Below are 21,438 nucleotides of genomic sequence, written 5' to 3' on the forward strand. Positions count from 1 at the left end.
ACATATTTTGTATTTAAAGTAACAATCTTTAGTGAAGTGGTTTTTTCCCCCACATGTCTTACAGGATTTTTCGTGTGCACATTTCATCACCCTTTCCATTTTTTTTTCTTCAAAATTTTTTCCTTCGATGCTTGTATTGTCCTGCATTAAATTTAACAGTTTCTGACACTCTTCCGTAACTTTTTGTAACGTTATTTCTGTGTCTTGGTTCATAATGGATAATATCCTTGAACGAATATCCTTATCTTTAGAGGCTGTTAAACCTTGCACAAAGATTAGACTTTTAAACATATCCTGAGGTCTTTTAATTTAAAGGATTCACAATGAGCATTCACTTTCCCTGCATAAGTAATAAAATCTTCGTCCTCCTGCTTCGTGATATTTAAACATTTATAACGTGTATAGAATAGACTATCTCGTTCACTGAAAATGGTTGACAATATTTTTATTGTTTCACTAAAAGAAATCTCTTCAGGTTTCTTTGGCAGGATAAAATTCGTATACTTTGTATTTTCCTGAGATCCAAGTTTTTGAAGAAGGAGGATAATCTTCTCTTCGTCTGTCCAAGACTGACATCTCTTAGCAAAAATATTTTCGTATCTCCGAAAATATGCCGGAAAAGTTAACCCATTTGTCGGCTCGTATACAAATTCGGATAAAGAATTTGCTATTCCTTCAGGAGTGAAACGACAGTCTTTCTGCTGCGTTAAAATACTCTGTAGTATTTCGCTTTGCTTCAACTGCTGCTTCTGAAGTAATTCCATTTGTTTTTGTTGAGCAAACAATGCTGATTGCATAGTTCTAGTGAATTCCGCTAATTGCTCCATGTTAAAAAAAAATTTTTTTTTCACAAAACCACACAATTAAACAAAAGATTAACTCATATGTCCTATAAATTCAATGAATTAAAAGCACAATGTCCTTCCGAAGAGAAGAAAAAAAAAAACAAACACTTCCAGCCGAATAAAACTTGAAATGGACACTCCTTTTTTTTTTTTTTAAATATTCTTTTCAAAAAAAAATGTTCGTTTCAAAATGTCAATTTCTTTTTTTTTAGGAACGTAACCGACTGAAACACTTACTTTTTAAATGTTGGCTCTGTCGAAGTTTTTCTTTTTTCTTCTTCCTTCTTTGGATTTCTTTTGTTTTATGCTCGTTAATCTTCTTGTGTGCTTATTCCTTCGCTTGGTTTTTTTAGTGAGTTTCGTTCGAATTCTTCGTCGCCAGTTGTTATATCGTAGATTATATGAATAACAAGTCATTACTGGGGTTGTACAGAAAGGGTTTATTTAGGTAAAAAGGCACACACATTTCTAAGCGTTCATTGACAGCTTAGTACTAAATTCTGTCTCCCACGTGAGGAGAGTTTGCTTGTCTTTTTATAGACGTAACAGTCCATTCATTTGAGGGGTGTTGGATCAGTCCATTATATCATAATAATAATAATAATAATAATAATAGCAGCAGCTAAATCAATTCCTAAAAATGGGATTCTGCATTTTTATATGATTATGTGGCGAAAAGAAAAAAAAAATACTTAAAAATTTCGCGTAAGAAAACTGTTTCGTACATAAAATTAACGTAAAATGATACTCATATCCGGCCCATTCTTGCTTAATCGCTCAAAAATCGAAAATTAAACAAAATAACCGTACGGCATAACATTTTCGATCGATTGTTAACATTTATTTATGTGTTTCTACCAGCAATTTTGAATTTTTAGCTGTTATCAATGATCCTTCTGCCAGCGTTATTGGGCAGCCATGTTTTTTTTTTTAAATTTCTAACTCAAAGAATTACACTAATTTTGTTTTGAACCAAAAACACTTTAAAAGAACACAAATTTATTCAAGTGTGTAGAAGAGGCTTGCCTTTGGTAACATTTATTTGATGAGTATGTGCTTGTTATTTCTTTTCTTTTTCTGTTGATTACAACAATAAATGCCTAAATCTCATCTTTTTTAGGTATATGTCCAAGTTTAAATATAGATATAATTTCCTTTATGATTAAGAAAATATTCAGAATGTTTTCTCTAAGATTTTGATGAACTCATCGGAGATTTTCATCAATATTTCTTACTTGCGTCCAAAGAGAAGTGCTATAATACTTTAATTATTTCAGAAGCCGATGACAGACACCAGCAATGTACAGCTGGCACCAACGAAATTTAACAACCATGGTGGCATATAAACATTTAGCGAATAGATGCAAAAAGTTTAAAAAGGGAATAGGCAAGTTATCTCTCGATAAATGACAGATAAAATAAATTCTGCGAATCAATGTTAAATCTGTAAATGAGATTTAAACCCATTATATGGCCCTTCTCAGTCCTATGTTGTACCTATTTACTATGCCTCCCCACGGGACAGAGTTAGACACCAGGGTCGTTTTTAACGTGGAGAAATGTCCTATGTTGTAAATGAACAACTTCTAATAAAAAAAACAATTTTTGCTTGTTTCATTTTTTATTATCGAAAAAAATAAATAAATAAAAATAAATAAATAAATAAAAGAATCGGTTTGAAATGGAAACATTTTCCGATTACGATATCAATTCTGATACCCCAAAAAGTTTCGATTTTTCCGATTCCCGATTTCGATTTTTCGTCCCAAGACTAATATATATATATATATATATATATATATATATATATATATATATATATATATATATATATATAAAATACAGACTACTCAATCAAAGAGAGAGAAGACAAGGCGTGGGCCGCGCTCCATTCAGTTAACATTGTGCACTTACTCAACTGGGGTTTGAGAGACGATGACTTTTTCGTGTCTGTCACCTGAGTGGCTGCCCTGAAAGAGAAAGGGAACTTTTGAATTCATACCTTTTTATAGGTTTAGTAGATGAAAGTGGATTTGAGATCACCATAACATATTCTATGGCATCCATTAATATAATGGCGGATTGTGAATAACAACTAAGGCGAGGACACTAGTTTGAGTAGAAATAATGTATACAGCATTTCCTCATATTAAAAATTTGGAAAAAAATCGGGCCGGTACCAAATTTCACTTACGACCCCCTCCACCCAATCACTTCTCGCTCTTGTTTTCTCGTTCTCTCTCTCTCTCTCTCTCTCTCTCTCTCTCTATCTCTCTCTCTCTCTCTCTCTCTCACACACACACACACACACACACACACACACACATATATATATATATATATAATCATGGAGGGCGCGGCGAACTCCGTTCTTTGATACATGATACTAGAGAGTCTTACATAGCGAGCTGTCATGTTGCTAACAGCATTGCGCGGAACGGCCCATTCTGTCAGCACGTTAGTCTTTCGTAGTTGCGATCTTGCACGTCTACGAAAAGAATTAATCCGTCTTACGTACATCGCTCTCCACACGCTTCTATAACACACACACACACACACACACACACACACACACACACACACACACACACACACACACACATACACACACACACACATACACACACAGATATATATATATATATATATATATATATATATATATATATATATATATATATATATATACTCGCAAACGTACCCGTCGTTGACTGGGTTCAAAAACAGCCTACAGAAAATGGACTCCGATTTATGAAAGTATGATAGGTTATGAAAAGAAAGGGTTTTAAAGACATAGCTTCGAATTTTTTTTTCCTGGGAGTCACCACTTATCAAGGCCCGGAGGCCACTCAGGGATAAGGGTTATTGCGTGTACAATAATCAATGAGATAGTATTTTAGTAATGATTAGTATTGATGATTTGATAGAGTGTCTTACTTAAGGGGGCGGTTTGTCAGAAATTTGTTTATGCTGGATTTGAAGGCATCAAAGTTGTAGTCAGGTGGGAAACAGGCGAACGGAAGAGAGTTCCACAATCGTGCAATTCTGAGAAAGAAGCTCAGCTCATGGAATCTACGTTTGGATTGAGGCACAGATAAAGAGTGGGGAAAATTATTGACAGTAGTTTCAGCCAGACGGGTGTTTTTCGTGAAAGATTGGCGAGGGGGGACGAGAGATTGGAGCTCAGACGAACACTTGCCATGGAAATAACGATAAAACAAAGACAGGCACGCAACGTCTCTTCTGTGGGAGAGAGGTAGCAGGGAAGAGAAAAGGACATCCCCACTAAACCACGAAGTCTATTTTGTACTCTGTCAAGGCAGGATAGGCTGCTTTTAACAGCTCCTGTCCAGATGTAGCTGCAGTACTCCATCCTTGGGCGTACTTGGCTTTTATACAGATAGACAATTGCATCAGTAGTGAGATATCTTCTGGAGCGGTAGAAGGACCCCACCATTTTCCCAGCATCCCTGGCAACAGATTTGATGTACGTGTTTCATTTCAGATCAGGAGTAAAGGTCAAACCCAGAAGCTTGTCAAAACATGGAGCCTCCCCAATACTCGAGCCATTCATTTCAATTGATGCCAGATGGGGATCAGAGCGTTGATGATGTAAATATAGAAGCTTGGTGACCAGCCACCTCTTCCCCCATTGTACCACGCGCTCAAGATCAGAGGAGAGAGAATTAGAAGAAAACTTTGTCATTTACGGCCTTTGATGTGTTGCTATAGATGGTTATGTCATCAGCATAGATGTCAACGAATAATTTAAGTGTGTGTTTTGGGAGATCATTGATGTAGATCAGGATGAGAGTTGGGCTCAGGATGGACCCCTGGGGGACTCCAGCATTAATACTCTGGGCCTCTGATTTTTGTCCATCAACCACTACTTTTATGAGCCTATCAGAGAGAAATGATTTAATGATTGAGAAAGCATTTCCAGTTATACCGTAGCTGGAAATCTTGTGAAGTAAGCCCTTACGCCATACCTTATCGAAGGCCTTCGATATGTCAAGAGCAATTGCCCTGGAAAGGAAACCTTTGTCAAGAGATTCATTAATCCTATGTGATATAATCGTTAGCACATCTGCTGTAGATCTTGCAGAGCGGAAACCATATTGAAGGTCACTTAAAAGGTTGTTTCTGTTGAGTTGGTTGACTACTTCTTTATTTAATATGGATTCCAACAACTTACTCATGACACACAGGAGACTTATTGGTCTGTACTGAGAGGGAGATAACATTTCACCTAAATTCTTAAATACAGGGCATACTGATGAGGTTTTCCAGAGAGTTGGAAAGCACTTCTCCTTAAGGCAACGCTCAAACAGTTTTGTAAGTAAGGGGGCAAGTTCTGGTTGAAGCTCTTTCAGCACTATTACTGGAATGCCGTCAGGACCAGTTGCTTTACTGGAATCAAGGTTCTTGATTAGTTTAGCGACCTCACACACAGATATTTGTATGTTGCATAGCGTGTTGTCTGTTATAGGAGGCAATACAGGGAGTTGATGGCCATTGTCGCACAGGGTAGAATTAGCTGCAAAGTTCTTGGCAAATAGTCTGGCCTTGTCTAATGCTGACGAGATGACCTCAGGTCCATTGATGATAGTTGGGATAGAACGCACACTTCTGTTCAAGATCCTGTTTGCTATTTGCCAGAACTGGTAGGAACCAAGCCGATGCTCAGCTACTTTGGATTAGCAGACTAAGCATATAGCTCTCTTGCATTTTTTGTGGGGTATCAAAACCAAAGCAAAATATGGTGAAAGTAAAAATAAAATAGATAAACCCCATAATTTATTATGCCATACCTGTTCACACTGAAACACTTATCACAATATTATGTGGATCTATATTAAAAAACCTTGTTAAACTTTGTGACATATTTCCATTCTATGGAGGTCATGTGCGAACGAACACCCCATAATTTTATTATACCATATTTCTTCAAACTGAAACATAATTATCAAAGTATACTTACGCAGATAGATATGAAAAGTCTTTATTAAAGTTTGTGTCGATTCCCATTCTATGGAGGCCAGGCGCGAATGCAGACCCCACAATTTTATTATACTATCCCTATTTAAGTTAAAAAATACTTATCAAAGTATTCTTATGTACATCTATATCAAAAACACTTGTAAACGTTTTTTTTTTTTTAAATTTTTTATTTCCATACTTTGTGGACCAGGCGCGACCACAGACACCACAATTTTTATTAATCATCATTATGTCAGATCAAACAGACCCATTTCTGTGTCTTGATACATATTCTATCATTATATGTGATCAGATACACCGGGTAACAAAAAATGTTTTGAAAATTATCCTGGGTTTTCCAATTGAATTAGACTAATTTTGATGAGTCCGAAAATGATTTTGCTCAATCAGGTCAGGGTTTTTTTGTTTTTTTTGCTACAGAATTTAAAAAAAAAATCGATTTTTCGTAAAAAAATAAAAAAATTTCTGCGGATCATCAGCTGAGAAACCCCTGACGATTTGTTCCGTTTTCCCCAAGGAATAAAAGTCAACGTATCCAAATTCATTCAGTTTTTATTTAGTCCATCAAATTTAATAAGCATAATTATCATAAAATATTAGTATGAGTATGATCGTTACATGACACAAAAGTTCAGAATTCACGGCATAAATCGGTGTTTCTTTGATTCCCGTGTGTGAGCAGCTGCTTGGTTGTCTCTCTTCAGCGACCAGCAGTAGTCCGCCATCATGACTGCGTCCCACCTCCCCTGGTACCTTTTCTCCATTTGACGCATGTCCATATGGCACCTTTCTCCCTGCTCGTCGCTCATCGCCTCAAGGTTTTCAGGAAACTTCTCCATGTGTGAGAACAGGAAGTGCATCTTTATACTCATCGAACACCCGAGTTTTTGGAAGGCCTCTATCATGCTGCTGATGAGTCTGGCGTGGTTTGCTGCCTTCGTGTTCCCCAGGAAGTTTTTTACCACCTGCACAAACGATTTCCACGCGGCGCACTTTAGGGTGTTCATGGAGTTTTGAACTCTGTGTCCTTTATGAGCTGCCGTATCTGTGGGCCATCGAAAATACCGGCCTTCAGCTTCTCAATGATCAGTAGAGGAAAGGCTCGACATAGGTAGTTGAAGCACCTCCCATCCTTATCCAGAGCGCGCGTGAACTGTTTCATTAACCCAAGCTTCATGTGTATAAACAAATATAAGCTGAATCCCCCGTTTACTGCTCTTTAAATACGCTTATACTGAAACATAGACAGTTAATAAATTAGTACTAGGATTTATAGCCACTGAATATGCCATAATTGTACTATGTTCTCAGAGACACGAACCCGCATAACAAAACCGGCGTGCACCAACTTCCACGTCTAAACACACACTGAGCCCACAATGAGTTAATTTAAGGCAAAGGCAATGAATATTAAGGTAATGAGAATATGAGAGAGAATCTAAGAAACAATATTGTCACTACGGAGTCCTTGGGAAGAATTACCCAAATTTACTAAATTATAACCCTCGTTAGCCTAAATTCACACAAAAATGTATTAAATATCAAATAAATTCTATACATATTTATACACATAAATTTATGATAAACACAAATATATTAATTATTTATAATATTATTCGTGTTTGTGCATTGTAATCTAATATATTCTTCAAGAAAAATATGATTGAACTCAAACCCCCTGATATTATCCTAGGTATAGCTCATCAGGTACGTCTATGGCTGTATCTCAAGAAGTTGACCTGATAGAGCAAAATCAATGTGATATTCGGACTCAGAACACCAAAATTAGTCTAAATCAGCTGAGAAACCCCTGACGATTTTGTGGCTGTTACCCAGTGTTATCTATAATAGTCAACCATATAGGAGCCTATTCGTGACCAGACACACACAGACGTTCAGCTTTATATATAAATACCCTTATTAAGTACAATATTTATTTTTTTTAATGGAGAGTAGTTATTGTGGATGCGTTATCGGCCGCTCCCTTTTGCTCTCGGTTCTCTTTATTTGTCCCTCAGTCTTTTATTTTTTTTTAATAATGAGCAATTTTCCTGACAAAGGGAGAAGAAAAAGCTGTATTCTAGGTTGGTAGTATTTTGCGTGAAAAGCTGCCTGAGATTTCGGAAATTTTCTGTTTCTATGTCTATCCTTGTAGCCATGTCACTAGTAAGGGTGCTTGAGGTAAACGTTTTATCTGGACTGACGTTATCCGCCTGTTAGTCAGGGACCCGAACCTTGGATTAACCACTAAGGCGGCTGTCCTATCAGCAGATGCAAAGTACTGGAGCTACTGTATTGCCATTTTGGTGAATGCAGTAGCTTCTGGTGGGGCCTTTCGATACCATATTAGTAGGTAATTATTAGGGCGTTACCTTTTCATGTGCTACAAAAAATATATATTTCTTCATTTCTATTTCTCTCTTACTTTCCCTCTCTGCCTTGCTCCAAGCAAGTCTGTCGACCTAGTCCACAAATCCTAAAACTCCATCGTGAAATGTTTCAAGAAAAAATACGTGAGATTAAACCCGAATCTCCAACTTCTGACGTAGACCCCCACTACTATGTCTCCTTCTCGAACATCAAGGGTCTACGTTCTAACCTTCCAGAGGTTGAAATATAATTACAGGAGACTAAACCAGACATATTATTTCTAAGAGAAACTGGCATTGGACAGACTATTCCCCTAAATGAGTTCGTAATTAAAGGATACTCTAATTTAACTTCCAAATCTGACCAAGATCGCCAAAGGCATGAAATATGTGCCTATATTAAAGAATGGCTTTCTACATGGTAGGGACATCTCCAGAGAAGATCCTAACTTACCCTACATGTGCTTCCGGGTTGCACTTGCTCAAACTATTGCGTTTATATTTGCTCTCTATTGCCTCCATAACAGCGGAGTTACTATCTTTAAAAGCATATCTGAGAAAATTGATCACGTCCTATCTGCTTATCGTTCAGCTAATATTCATGTCTGTGGAGACTTTAATGTTCACAATATGGAGTGGTTAACTCACTCAAATAAGACCGATAGTGCGGGAGGTTCTGTCACGATTTCTCCATTGCTTATGACCTCACTCAGATTGTTCACGAACCCACCCGTGTGTCCGATACTGACGGCCAGTGGTTCTCTCCAGAATGTGCTGCTGCCATTTCGCAAAGAAATCACCGTTTCTATTGCTTCCAACATAATAGATGTACTGAGACTAAAGCTGCTTTCAGAACTGCCAGCAACCACTGTAAAATAGTAATAAAGAACGAAAGAGAGTTGTATGCTCAGTCCGTTTATTATTATTTTTTTTTGGTTACATAGGCATCAACACATTATCAAGGCCAGGAGGCCACTCGAGGATAAGGTTTAAAGAGTGTACAGTAGAAATTGCACAATATAGTAACCGTTAGTAATGGAGATTCGGTAAATTTGTTAACTTATATGAAACGGCTCATCAAAAACTTGTTTACGTTAGACTTGAAGACAACGATATTGTAGTCACCTGGAAAGCAGGAAAACGGAAGACAATTCCATAGGCGTGCAGTTCTAAAAAAAGAAGCCTTGTTCATAGAATCTACGTTTAGGTTTAGGCACAGACAAAGAATGGGGGAAATTATTGATAGTGTTTTCTGCTAGACGGGTGTTTCTTGTGAAAGTTTGGCGAGGGGGGGTACCATAGATTGGAGTTCAATCGAGCACTTGCCATGAAAATAACAATAAAGTAGAGACAAACTCGCAACATCTCTTCTGTGAGGAAGAGGTTGCAGGGAAGAGAAAAGGACATCTCTTATGAGGCTATGAAGTCTATTTTGAACTCTATCAAGGCAATTTTTCTTTTCTTTTTTTTTTACATCTTGGCTGTAAACGTCCTTCTAGCTCCTAGAAGTGACAATCTATCGTTATCTAGATCTTTCCATAGCTAAAACTCAACTTCACTCATCGATCCAGTCGTTATCTTAATATCATGAAAATATTTATTTGTTCCAAGAATCTGATTGCGTCATCTTTTTGCATCTTGCAAATAAGGCCAACTTTTTTATTGTAATTTTTAATTCAGATTGATTGCCGTTTAGAAAATGGGGACGGTAATGATTAATCTGATATGTCTTCAGTAAACAATTTCGACTTTATCCATTTAAAATGAACTAGCGTTGCCCGATCGTATAATACGCTTAAACATGATAGTTTAATTTATGCAGATTGCATATGTATTATTATAGATTAAATCTTCTATTGAATATTATATATTACGAGGAATAATTTCCACAGTGGACTAATTTGTAAAAAATATATAAATAAATAAATAATGATAATGTTGTTCATCAAATCCGTCTGTGTTTGTTTACAATAGTACGTCAGCTGATGTTTGGACTTGACGATAATTAATGTTTATTTTTAAAATATGCAAACAAAGAAATGATTTGTGGCGATTTTAAATGGTATCCCTTCTTTTATGGTAAATGGAACATATTAATTAGAAAAAATTAAAATAAAACAGTGAGGTACACCCGGGTTTGAACAAGGGATCATGCGATTTGTAGTGGAATACTCTGCCACCGCTATATCTCCAGATCACAACAAATCTGTTTTTTTAAAGAAGAAATGATTTGCTGAGATTTAATTATATCTCTAACCAGTGTAAAGTAAAATATTCCCCCTGTAAACATTCTTTTTTTATCTGAAAGACTAATTTTAGGATCTGATTTTCGATACTTATCGGGTGAATTTCTGTACAAAACATCTAAGAACACTGCCAAACATATAAATTAGCTTTGTGTGACCTCTCTCTCTCTCTCTCTCTCTCTCTCTCTCTCTCTCTCTCTCTCTCTCTCACACACACACACACACACACACGCACACACAAAATTTGCAAAAGATAGGCTCAGCCGTTTCGGAACCTCTAAGGAACTCTCTCTCTCTCTCTCTCACACACACACACTCACCACACATACACACACACACAAAATTTGCAAAAGATAGGCTCAACCGTTTCGGAACCTCTAAGGAACTCTCTCTTTTTCTCTCTCTTTCTCTCTCTCTCTCTCTCTCACACTCAGACACTCACACACACACACACACACACACACACACACACACACACACACACACACACAGAAAAAGTGACTTTTATATAATAGTAGAGATAGAGATTGTTTCAGTCTCGGTAATTAAAACAGTATAAAAATATATTTCAATAAATAAATAGTTGATTGGAGGAATTTATGTTACGGTTAGAACACGAGGTATGTTTTTTTGGTTTGAAAAAAAAATGTGAAATGAATAACTAAAAAAGAAACACATTCGTTTTATTTCTTTCGGTAATATTTAATTGACAATTTGGCGGTAGAAACAAAGATTATTTTATTTCTTTAACAGTATTAAGTCTGACAGACATATATTATTTCAAATGGAATACTGTTATAAACAATAACTTATACAAATTGATGAAGAAAGCACAACGAAATTTCCAGAAAAGTAATTTACATGATAATATGTTAAGGCAACTTAATGATCGTACGTACGTTACCATCCCCACACATTATTTTATAGATGGAATCGCCCGATTTCCGAAAATGGAATGCAAACAAATAATGTTTAATTTTTATCTGATCATAGCGTAGTATTTGTTTTGTCCGAAGATAACGACACTACAATCTATGGTAGCACATCAAAGACCGTAAACGACCATATTTTCTCTGATTCTCTCTCCTCTGATCGTTAGCATGTAGTACAATGGGGAAAGAGGTGGCTAATTACTGTTAATGCATCTAAAACCAAGCTTCTATCTTTACATTATCTACGCTCTGATGCCAATCTAGCATCAATTGAAATGGATGACTCTCGTCTTGGGGAGGCTCCATGTTTTGACAAGCTTCTGGGTTTGATCTTTACTCCTGACCTAAAATGGAACACGTATATCAAATCTATTGTCAAGGTTGCTGGAAAATGGTTGGATCCTTCTACCGTTCCAGTAGATACCTCAATCCTGATGCAATTCCCTACGTATAGAAAAGCCAGGTACGGCCAACGATGGAGTACTGCAGCCACATCTGGGAAGGAGCTGCTAGAAGCAACTTATCCTGCCTTGACAGAGTTCAAAATAGACTTCGTAGCTTAGTGGAGGATGCCCTTTTCTCTTCGCTACAACCTCTTTCCCACAGAAGAGACGTTGCGAGCCTGTCTCTGCTTTATCATTATTTTACTGGCAAGTGTTCATCTGAGCATCAATCTATGGTCCCCCCTCGCCAAACTTACACGAAAAACAATCGTCTGGCCGAAACCACTGTCAATAATTTTCCACACTCCTTGTCTGTGACTAGACCTAAATGTACATTCCATGAACAAAGTTTCTTTCTTAGAACTGCACACCTGTGGAACTCTCTTCCGATTACCTGCTTTCCAGAGGACTACAATCTAATTGTCTTCAAGTTCAACGTAAACAAGTTCTTGATGAACCGTCCCCCTAAGTGATCCAATTTACAAAATTCCCACTACTTATGTCTAATACGCTATTATCACATTGACTAATGTATACCCATTACCCCTTATCCTCGATTGGCCCCCGGGCCTTAATAAGTGATGTAAAAAAAAAGATGGTAGAATAATATCCTGTGGTCGCGTCGAGAGGCCATAGAATAGAAATATAAATTTCTACAAGGGTTTTGGAGATATATCTACAGAGCCAGGTATATTCTGAAAATACATTTACTAGTAGTTAGATAAGAATGATTTAGCTTGAATAAAAGTGGTACTATAATATCGTGGGGTCTGCATTCGCGCCTGATGTCGATAAACTGAAAATATGCCAAAAACTCATAGAAAGGTTTTGTGAGATAGACTTACATAACCACGTATATTCTCAAGCTGTATTACAGACGCATACAACTGAGATATCCACGAATCCCTCTAGTCTATAATGTTACATAAAGAGGGCTGTGTTTGAATGGAAACGTTTGAGTGGCACTTAAATGTCAGAGATGACCCCAGACGGAAGTTGCGGAACCACGTTATGTCCATGTGGAGGTTTTCCCTGTCTGTTACAGGAGGGATTTCAAAAACGACAACGTTTCTGAGGAGCTATCCCCCACTTGGGGCGGGTGCACACATTGTAGCTAGATATCGTGAAATAAGTTGTCTGTATATCTATATGTTCGTTTTTCTCTTCTTCATGGCCGCATGTACAAGTAGCCGGTCGCTCTGGTGTTTTCTACAAGGGCTCTTCTTTCTTAACTAAACCTTTTTATAAATTAACATCGGCGTCTGAGTGGTTTCGTATCGATAGACAAACAAGAACGTAGTATCGACGACAAAAACTGATGTATAATTGTTTATACTTGTGTCGTCGTTGTCCACGTAAAAGTTGCAGTGTCACCTAAGATCAGAGGTGGCTCCAGATCAAAATCAACGAAACCATGTGACTTCTGGGTGCAAATATGTTATCTTTTTGTCTTGTGATCCATCAAGCAGTAAAGACGTGTCAACAGAGATGGAACAAGGCAGCATGCGTAATGCGGAGAGGCGTAGTGAGATGCGCTATTCATCTATCTATATGTATTTGTAAAATCAACAATAGGTTCTCTACAGTGCAATGTAAACTGCCGTGCATTGTGGACTAAGTCATTGCAGGAAGGCATGTGAAACTTCCTTCCAGTGAACTGCGATTGATCCTCAACTAGAGCAAGCAATCAATAGATTTGATTGAAAAATAGATGACGTAACCGATTTCAATGACAAATAAAAAAAATATGGGAGTGTGAAACATTCGTTGATCATCATTCAAACCCGGGCAACATCCTATAATTTCGTCCTTCGCTAAAACATAATTTTCATACACCCAAATCATATTAAATGCTGGCATGGTTATTGGCTATACCCAACAACGCTCAAAGATAGTTTCTACCATAGGCTAGGAACCAATACCACATGTCTAGCTTTTCAGCGATAAACGCGCAGATGGAAGAGACGCCTCTTAAGCATATTAGTTCTACGTTTTATTGTTCGGCGTGTTTTCTTATCCGGGAGCGAAAAAATGCAATTTTATTCTTTCAGCCCGGTCCATCCTTCCCCTCCCTGCAACCTCTGATAATAGGCCACACCTCCACGCTTTCAGTTAATATTTCGTAGCCGTTAGGCAATTTAGAATGAAATCTCATAAAACTGTATCAGAATTCATAGAGAGGTCACATGGAGCCATTTCAGCGAGTTTAAACTGAGGATGAACAACATCGCATAAACTATTTCACATGAAAATAAAAAACGAACGTGGAAGAAGGAGAAAAAGCGAACTTGTGCAATCACTAGTAATGAGACGATTTTGATATTTTTTCCGATTCTAAAGCGATTATTGATTCCGTTCTAAATTCCGATTCCTATACAATTACCGATTCCGATCATTTAAAATCTCTAAATATTTAGCTATAGAGTTGGTATTATTATTTTTCTAATTTTCAGAGTATCATTAAAACTCATGTAATAGGTACATGTATGTTTGAATAAGTAAAAAAATATATTTCTGCGTGATGATCTATTAATTTTAGTTTTGGTGTTATGAAGAAGAAAGGAAGCAATGTTACACACTTAAAGGCGACAATAACTTTGTCTTTGTCTTTGTTTTTTTTTTTTTTTTTTTTTTGTTTTCTTCTTTTTCGTTAGGGTTAGGGTTAGGGTTATCGCGAAAGATGTAATCAAAAACAAAGCGAACAACTCTTTGCTCCGAATAAAATATTTTCTTCATTTTGTTCTCTCTTCCGTTTGATAAGAAGAAATCTTTCCAGACTAAGACAACTTTATTTTTGACCCAATCTAGAATGTCCCTTTTATATGGAGCTATATGACCCCATATTAACTGTCGACCTTGTGTCTAACTCTGCATTCGTAGTGAGGCGCGTAAATAGGGACTCTTTGCTCCGGTTTTTTCAACCAACACATTACGACCACTACTATTAAACTATTAACGTTATCCTTGGCCTTTTGGTCAAGATCAAAGTGCAGTATCTGTTCCGACAGATACTGCAAGCTATGACTAGCAAAGACCAGATGTGGGGGCAACCCCACATGCCTGACCATTAACCAGCTCCCATTTCCCACCTCTCGGGAGCTGGTCCCCTTTTTCCCTTCCCCCTCCCTTCACTCCTCACATTAAAAATCGGCCTTGTGCCTAATTTGCTCGGTGGGGGAGCAAATAAATACCATCTGTTCCGACAGATACTGCAAGCTATTACTAGCAAAGACCAGATGTGGGGGCAACCCCACATGCCTGACCATTAACCAGCTCCCATTTCCCACCTCTCGGGAGCTGGTCCCCATTTTCCCTTCCCCCTCCCTTCACTCCTCACATTAAAAATCGGCCTTGTGCCTAATTTGCTTGGTGGGGGAGCAAATAAATACCATCTGTTCTTCAGATGCTGCACTTCTATTTCTTGTTCTCTTTCAGTGGAGGAGAAATCCTTCACGACTGAGACAATTTTTATTTTTGTACCTTTTCTCCACGTTAAAAAACGACCCTGGTGTCTAACTCTGTCCCGTGGGGAGGCATAGTAAATAGGTACTACTAAACTATTAACATCAACTGAAGCATGTGCCACGAACACAGTGCAGCTGTTTGCGATACGCTGCTGACCAGGAAACAAAGAATTCCCGACCGTAATGCTGTTAAATGCTCAGACTGTGTATATGGAAAAATCATTTTGTCAAGAATAAATGCGCCTGGCAATGAGATGCAAAAAAAAAAAAACATAACATGATCAATTGTCAAAAAATAAAATAATTGTTGGATGCACCAAAAGATCATTGTGATAAAAATAATATACCTAACTCTAGGAACTATCTGCAAGGGAAGAAACAACATAAACATGACTGATTGTCAAAAGATAAGATACATATTGGATGCATGAAAGAGGATTTGGCAAAAAGTACATGCAGGAGCCATCGGGTCGCACGGAGAGAAGTAAAAATAGGTCGGATTGTTAATTCATTGAAACAATTAACATATAATAAAACGCCCTAGGGTTGCGGTTACAATGACAATGCCGTCTCGTTGAGATGGTCACAAATTGTTATATAATAACAATTTGTGACCATCTCATTTCCTCCTAACAACTCCCATTCCTTACCGTTATCGACAATTAATATATATCGTTGTATTTTCATGTATCAGCGTATCGTCATTTTTTTTTAAGCAAAGCAGTAACACAACAAAGCTACGTCTCTTTTAAAACGTGATTCCAAAGTTTTTCGTTTGTTATCTTATCTTACTTATTACTAGGACTGTGACAACAGCATATTCTTTTTATTGTTTTTACTCTTGAGTATATATCTGTTAATATCTTATATGTTTTTTATATAGACTGATGTGGTTCTCGGTTAATTGACTGTGTCTTACTGTGTCGTATATATACTAGAGAGTCAAAAGAATGAAAAGAATATGCTGTTGTCACAACCCTATTAATTACATGACGCTGTAAAGTCTTTTTGATCGAGTGATGATTCTATTATAAAAAGCACTGCCGAGGCAATGCCAAGTAATCTGAACGATTATTATTATGATTGTTGTTAATGCTTGGAAAATAGAATGTATCGACAGGAATTAGGTATTTTACTGATAAAATATTTATGTTAGAAATGTATCGGGAATGTTAATGTTGGATTTTTAGAACAAATGGAAATGTTACCTAAATAAAAAAAATACGTGACAAAGGTGGATTAGCTGATTTGTTTCTTTGGTTACGTGAGTTGATAACGTAATAAAATAGTTTAGAAATGCACGTAGAGTTTTAAAGTAGTGTTAGTCAGAGTAGGAGAGTTGAACAAGTTAGCACGGAAGATATTGTCTCCGTGTTTGGAAGCTGGGAGAAACGCGATTTTAGCATGACGTAGAACTTACAACGCTTTGCAGCTCCGATGGGAAATCGAGAATTAAATTTATATAAAATGAACTTGGTATTTAGCGTTCTGTCGAAGGGAGACATTTGTTTCAGGACTGCAAGAAGAATAAGACCTATTAGTCCCTATGAAAAAGGTATGTTTTTCCTTTGTCTGTACCAAGCAAAGATGTTTATTTGTTGTTGTAAAAGTCTGGCATTGTTTCTTCGTTATCATAATGACGAGGGGCAGAAATAAACTCAGAACTTGAGACTATATTATATACTCACCAAAAGGCCAGCTGCCCTAGCAACTCTTATTTTATTCCAGTGTTTCCTTCGACAAACGTTGATTCATACTTTAACGGTGAAGTTTGGTGTTAATCGTGGAAGATATTGATCCTTTTCTTATTCCATATTCAAGTTGACTCAGATACAATCCGATACAACCAACTCCACAACGTGACTTTCTTCGTCCCGACGGTCTTCCAAACTAATTAACTACCGACCAAAATACTTTATTGACGACAGGCAACGACTTGTTTTGTTTTTCATTTTGCTTCAGTTAGCTTTCATAAACCAAGAGTCTCTTCATTTGGGTTAACACTTAGTTTCTATTTGAGATACGTAGTGTTTTATTAAGATTTAGTTCTACTCCTTGAGGTAGAAGATCAGTGAAGAACACTCTTCTCAATTGACACTTAACTATGTTAAAGTTTATCACTATTGTAATATTTTCTTAGTATTATTGGAATCGAAGACACTAATTAATCTGGTCTGGTGGAGTATCCAGTTATTTCCTGTATTTTTTTAAATATAATATCACTAGAAGAAGGTGCAACATTCCGCGTATGGGCCAATTTATAGCAGTGTCGAGGGGATATCAAGAAAGCTTTGAATATTATGTTATTTTGATTATTTGTTTACTTGTAGGTGAAGTATTTTTGTGTCAAGTTGGTCTGAGAAATTCTTGTACATACAGACCGGAGACACTGGAGGGTGGTGCGTATGTCACCCCCTTCAGCCGGTCGGTTGAGACGATCGTCAACCTCAGAACTCTTCCACTCCAATTACGGCAGCCTGAAAACGACCCGACTCTGGCGGTTTGCAGCTCACTATTTTCGTCCTTCCAGTGACCACTGCCGGTGATAATTCTTAGCCGTTTTAATGTTGCTGATATGGGGTAGTGACAGAATTATCAATTGATCGTCTAAATTTATACCCTGGACCTGTCGTTGTGTACTCGCTTACCGGCGAACATCGCCGATAAGAGAGCCGTGGATTTTAGTGTGGTGAAAAAGGAAATAAAAACGATTCCACACACGAATAAACAATTAATTTGGGTTTATTCACGATAATAAGGGTCTAATAATATTTCAGAGTTTGAAGGAAGTTGGCTGTAGCTATTTTAAAACGGTAGCTTGTGACTCGAGTTCAGATAAGTTTTTCGGCCATTGGAGATACGTGTTTTAAGTCAAAAGCCCTCTCTGCCCGACTTTCACACCATCTGAATTCGCCAAAATCGAATTCTCTCTTCTCCTTCTCTTCTCCCCCTCCTCTCTTCTCCTTCTGTTCTTTTCTCTGTGTTCGAGGAATATATACATATCCATCAATGCCCTTTAAACATCACGATTTTGTATTTGTTTACAACAAGAAAACTTGCCTGTCATCAGCTTTCAACCCTTGTTTTCTAAAATAAACAACCGCCTGTCATTTCATCTCGAATTCTGTGTTTCAAAATAAACAGCCAGCTCACTCCAAACTCTGACCGTTACAACAATAAGTATCTCTTGACATACTTTTTCCTTTGTCTGTTCTAACCAAAGAGTCATTTGATCGTCCTATTTTTTCGTTCTTTTGGCTCTTTCTCTATAACGGCATATCAACCCCATAACTTGGTTACACGTAGTAGGCATTTCAACTCTTGTCTCGTGTTGATGCTGAAAAGAAGAAACGTCTTTGTGTATAGAGTGGCTCGTTGAGCAAAAAACGAGATTAACAGCAACGGGACGGTCTGAAATTGCTGCCGACTATGGAGTAAAGACGTAACACATAGTGAAAGATCTAAGGCAGATTGTGAAATATTTTTAGACTTAGTTTCAATATTAATTTAGTTGGCTCTTGTGCATGGCGCTAATAATATTAATATGTATAATAATATTAATATTAATATTAATAATAACATTCTAACGTTGTTTATATACATTATTATTGTTCCACTAACATAGTACAGCAATAAAAAATATAAATTGGTTAGCCAAAAGCAAAGTTTAATTTCTCAGATTAAATACTATTTGGGTTTAACTTTGAAAATTTAACATGATAACTTTATATGATAGATATTCTTTCCTCTTTCTTTTTCATATACTTTCCTTTGCCCTTTCTTTCACTCTATTACTCCTTCTTTCTTTTTATCTTCTTTCTTTCTCCGCTTTTTATTCCATATTAACAGTTGTCTGGGTCAGAGCAAGTAACTTTTTAAATAAATTGTATCTAAGCTCGTTATTATATTGCCCTGGTGCAACAATAAAAAAAATGAAAATTGGCTAGTCAGAAAGAAAGTTTGATTCATCAGCTTAAATGCTATTTCGGTCTGATTTAAAAAAACACACACACACACACACACACAAAACAACTGTATATGCTAAGTAAGTAATGTTTGATTTGCGTTATAGAAGGAACGACAAGATCCAGATAAAAATAAAAGATTTGAGAAACAGTCACATATACAATCTCTAGTCTCTCAAAAGAGCAAGTACTTTGGCATGACGAGTGGTTCGTTGGGCGGGAGACCAAGATTAGCAGTAATTGGATAGTCTGAATTTGTTGCCGACGGTGAAGTGAAATGTACAGTGGAAGATCTCAGGCAGAATGTGTGAAATACTTTTTAGGTTTAGTTTAAATATTAATTTAGAGAGTTCTCAACCCCTAACGCCAATATTCCAACGTCTATTCTTTTAAGTTACGAAACTGTTTATTTCCTGCGCTTTCGATTGGCTGAAATAAAATGTATGTATTAAACTTCTTATCCAATCAGCAGTTACTATTTTTACGAAAGAATATTCATTCGCTGCTGCTGATTGTAGCTGGGCATCATTTATTCATTTCGTATTAACCAGATGATTATTGATGGCATTAATTTCCCTGATATCTTTCGAGTTAGAATTATGTCGAGTATTTACGAGAGGGACCACGTAAAGGTTACCTACATCTCTAAGTGAAACTGTTTCTGTGGAACGAACTAGATTCGAACTTGGCACACCCAGATTGTCAGTGACTCTTTATCTGAGAGTACATCCTTCAAACTGCTTGGCCTAACGTTCACAGCAAACATGAGTTGGAACAATTACATTGAAAGCATTGCCAGGGCCGCTACGAAGAAGGTAGGCTCTCTCTACCGTGCTAGAAAGCTACTAACACCCGAAAGTATCCTGTATCTCTATAAGGCCACCATTCGCCCATGTATGGAGTATTGCTGTCACATTTGGGCTGGTGCATCTGCTACTAGTCTCTCTCTCCTAGACAAGGTTCAAAAGAGAGTCGCCAATCTGATAGGCCCTGAACTGGCATCTAAGCTTTAGCCTCTGTCCCATCGACGAAATGTTGCATCCTTCTGACTGTTCTACAAGTATTTTAATGGTGAATGCTCTGGCAAACTGCAGACGCTTGTGCCCCCACGACGTAGACACCCTTGACAAACCCGACAGACAGCTAAATCTCACCCTCACACAGTAGAAATTCCGAGATGTAAAAGATCTTTCTACTCCAGTAGTTTCTTCCTCAGAACCGCTAGGTCCCTGCTTCCCCAACTGTACTGACATGCAAAAGTTGAAGTGTAACGTGAACCGACATCTTGCTGCCCAAATCCCAACATAGTACCCCAGTAGTTGTTGATCCTGATAGTAGCCCCCTACACCAAAGTGGCAATGTGCCTTGTTTGGGGTGAAAATGTAATTTTAAAAAAATGTCCGTGTCGTTAACGACTGAGCCACGTCACCCCTTGCTGATTGAGCAAAGGTCACAACGGGCGAAAATAAATGTAAATCCTTCTTAAGTGACATTTTCTTTAATTGAAATCTGCGCTCAAAATCGCAAATATCAATTTACAAAGTGATAGATGTAACGGTGCGCGATTGGCTTGAAAGACAGACAAAGTTTTTGAACATAAGAACAAATTAGGGGAAAAAAATCCGCCCACAAAGACACATTATCACGAGTTGATGTGTATATGTGATCTTTCTCAGAAAGTGGAGAAGAAAAAAAAAACTATAAACATTATTTAAGGGATTCCTTTATCTGCAGTCGTCTACAAAATAAGGAAGATGCATTAACATTATTTAATGCTTTGTTACAATAATGGAAATTCATCTTCTCATAAACGTTGTGACTTAGAAAGCAGACAAGGTTACACAAGCGTGTAATGTAATTAAACCCAAAAAGGAAAAACTCGGGCCAAGCAATCCACAGCAATAATACAAACAACAAAATAGTCAACCAGCACAATATACACTCCTTGAAATCATTAATCAAATGGCAGATAATTCTTTCCATGGAAATAATATATTCGATAATGACTAGTAACGTCTCTTTTGCAATAAAGGGGCTGCAAAGGCAAAAGAGAATGCTTTGGGTAGCAATTTTCAAGATGTGGCAATAGTAGTTCGATATTAATATACATTACTGGCAGATTAGCATAGATTATATATGTATCTCCTATATTTATATAACTCAATTTCTGCGT

The sequence above is a fragment of the Euprymna scolopes genome, chromosome 14 (assembly GCF_053919585.1).
Source record: "Euprymna scolopes isolate OS-2025 chromosome 14, ASM5391958v1, whole genome shotgun sequence".
In the NCBI taxonomy this organism is placed as follows: domain Eukaryota; kingdom Metazoa; phylum Mollusca; class Cephalopoda; order Sepiida; family Sepiolidae; genus Euprymna; species Euprymna scolopes.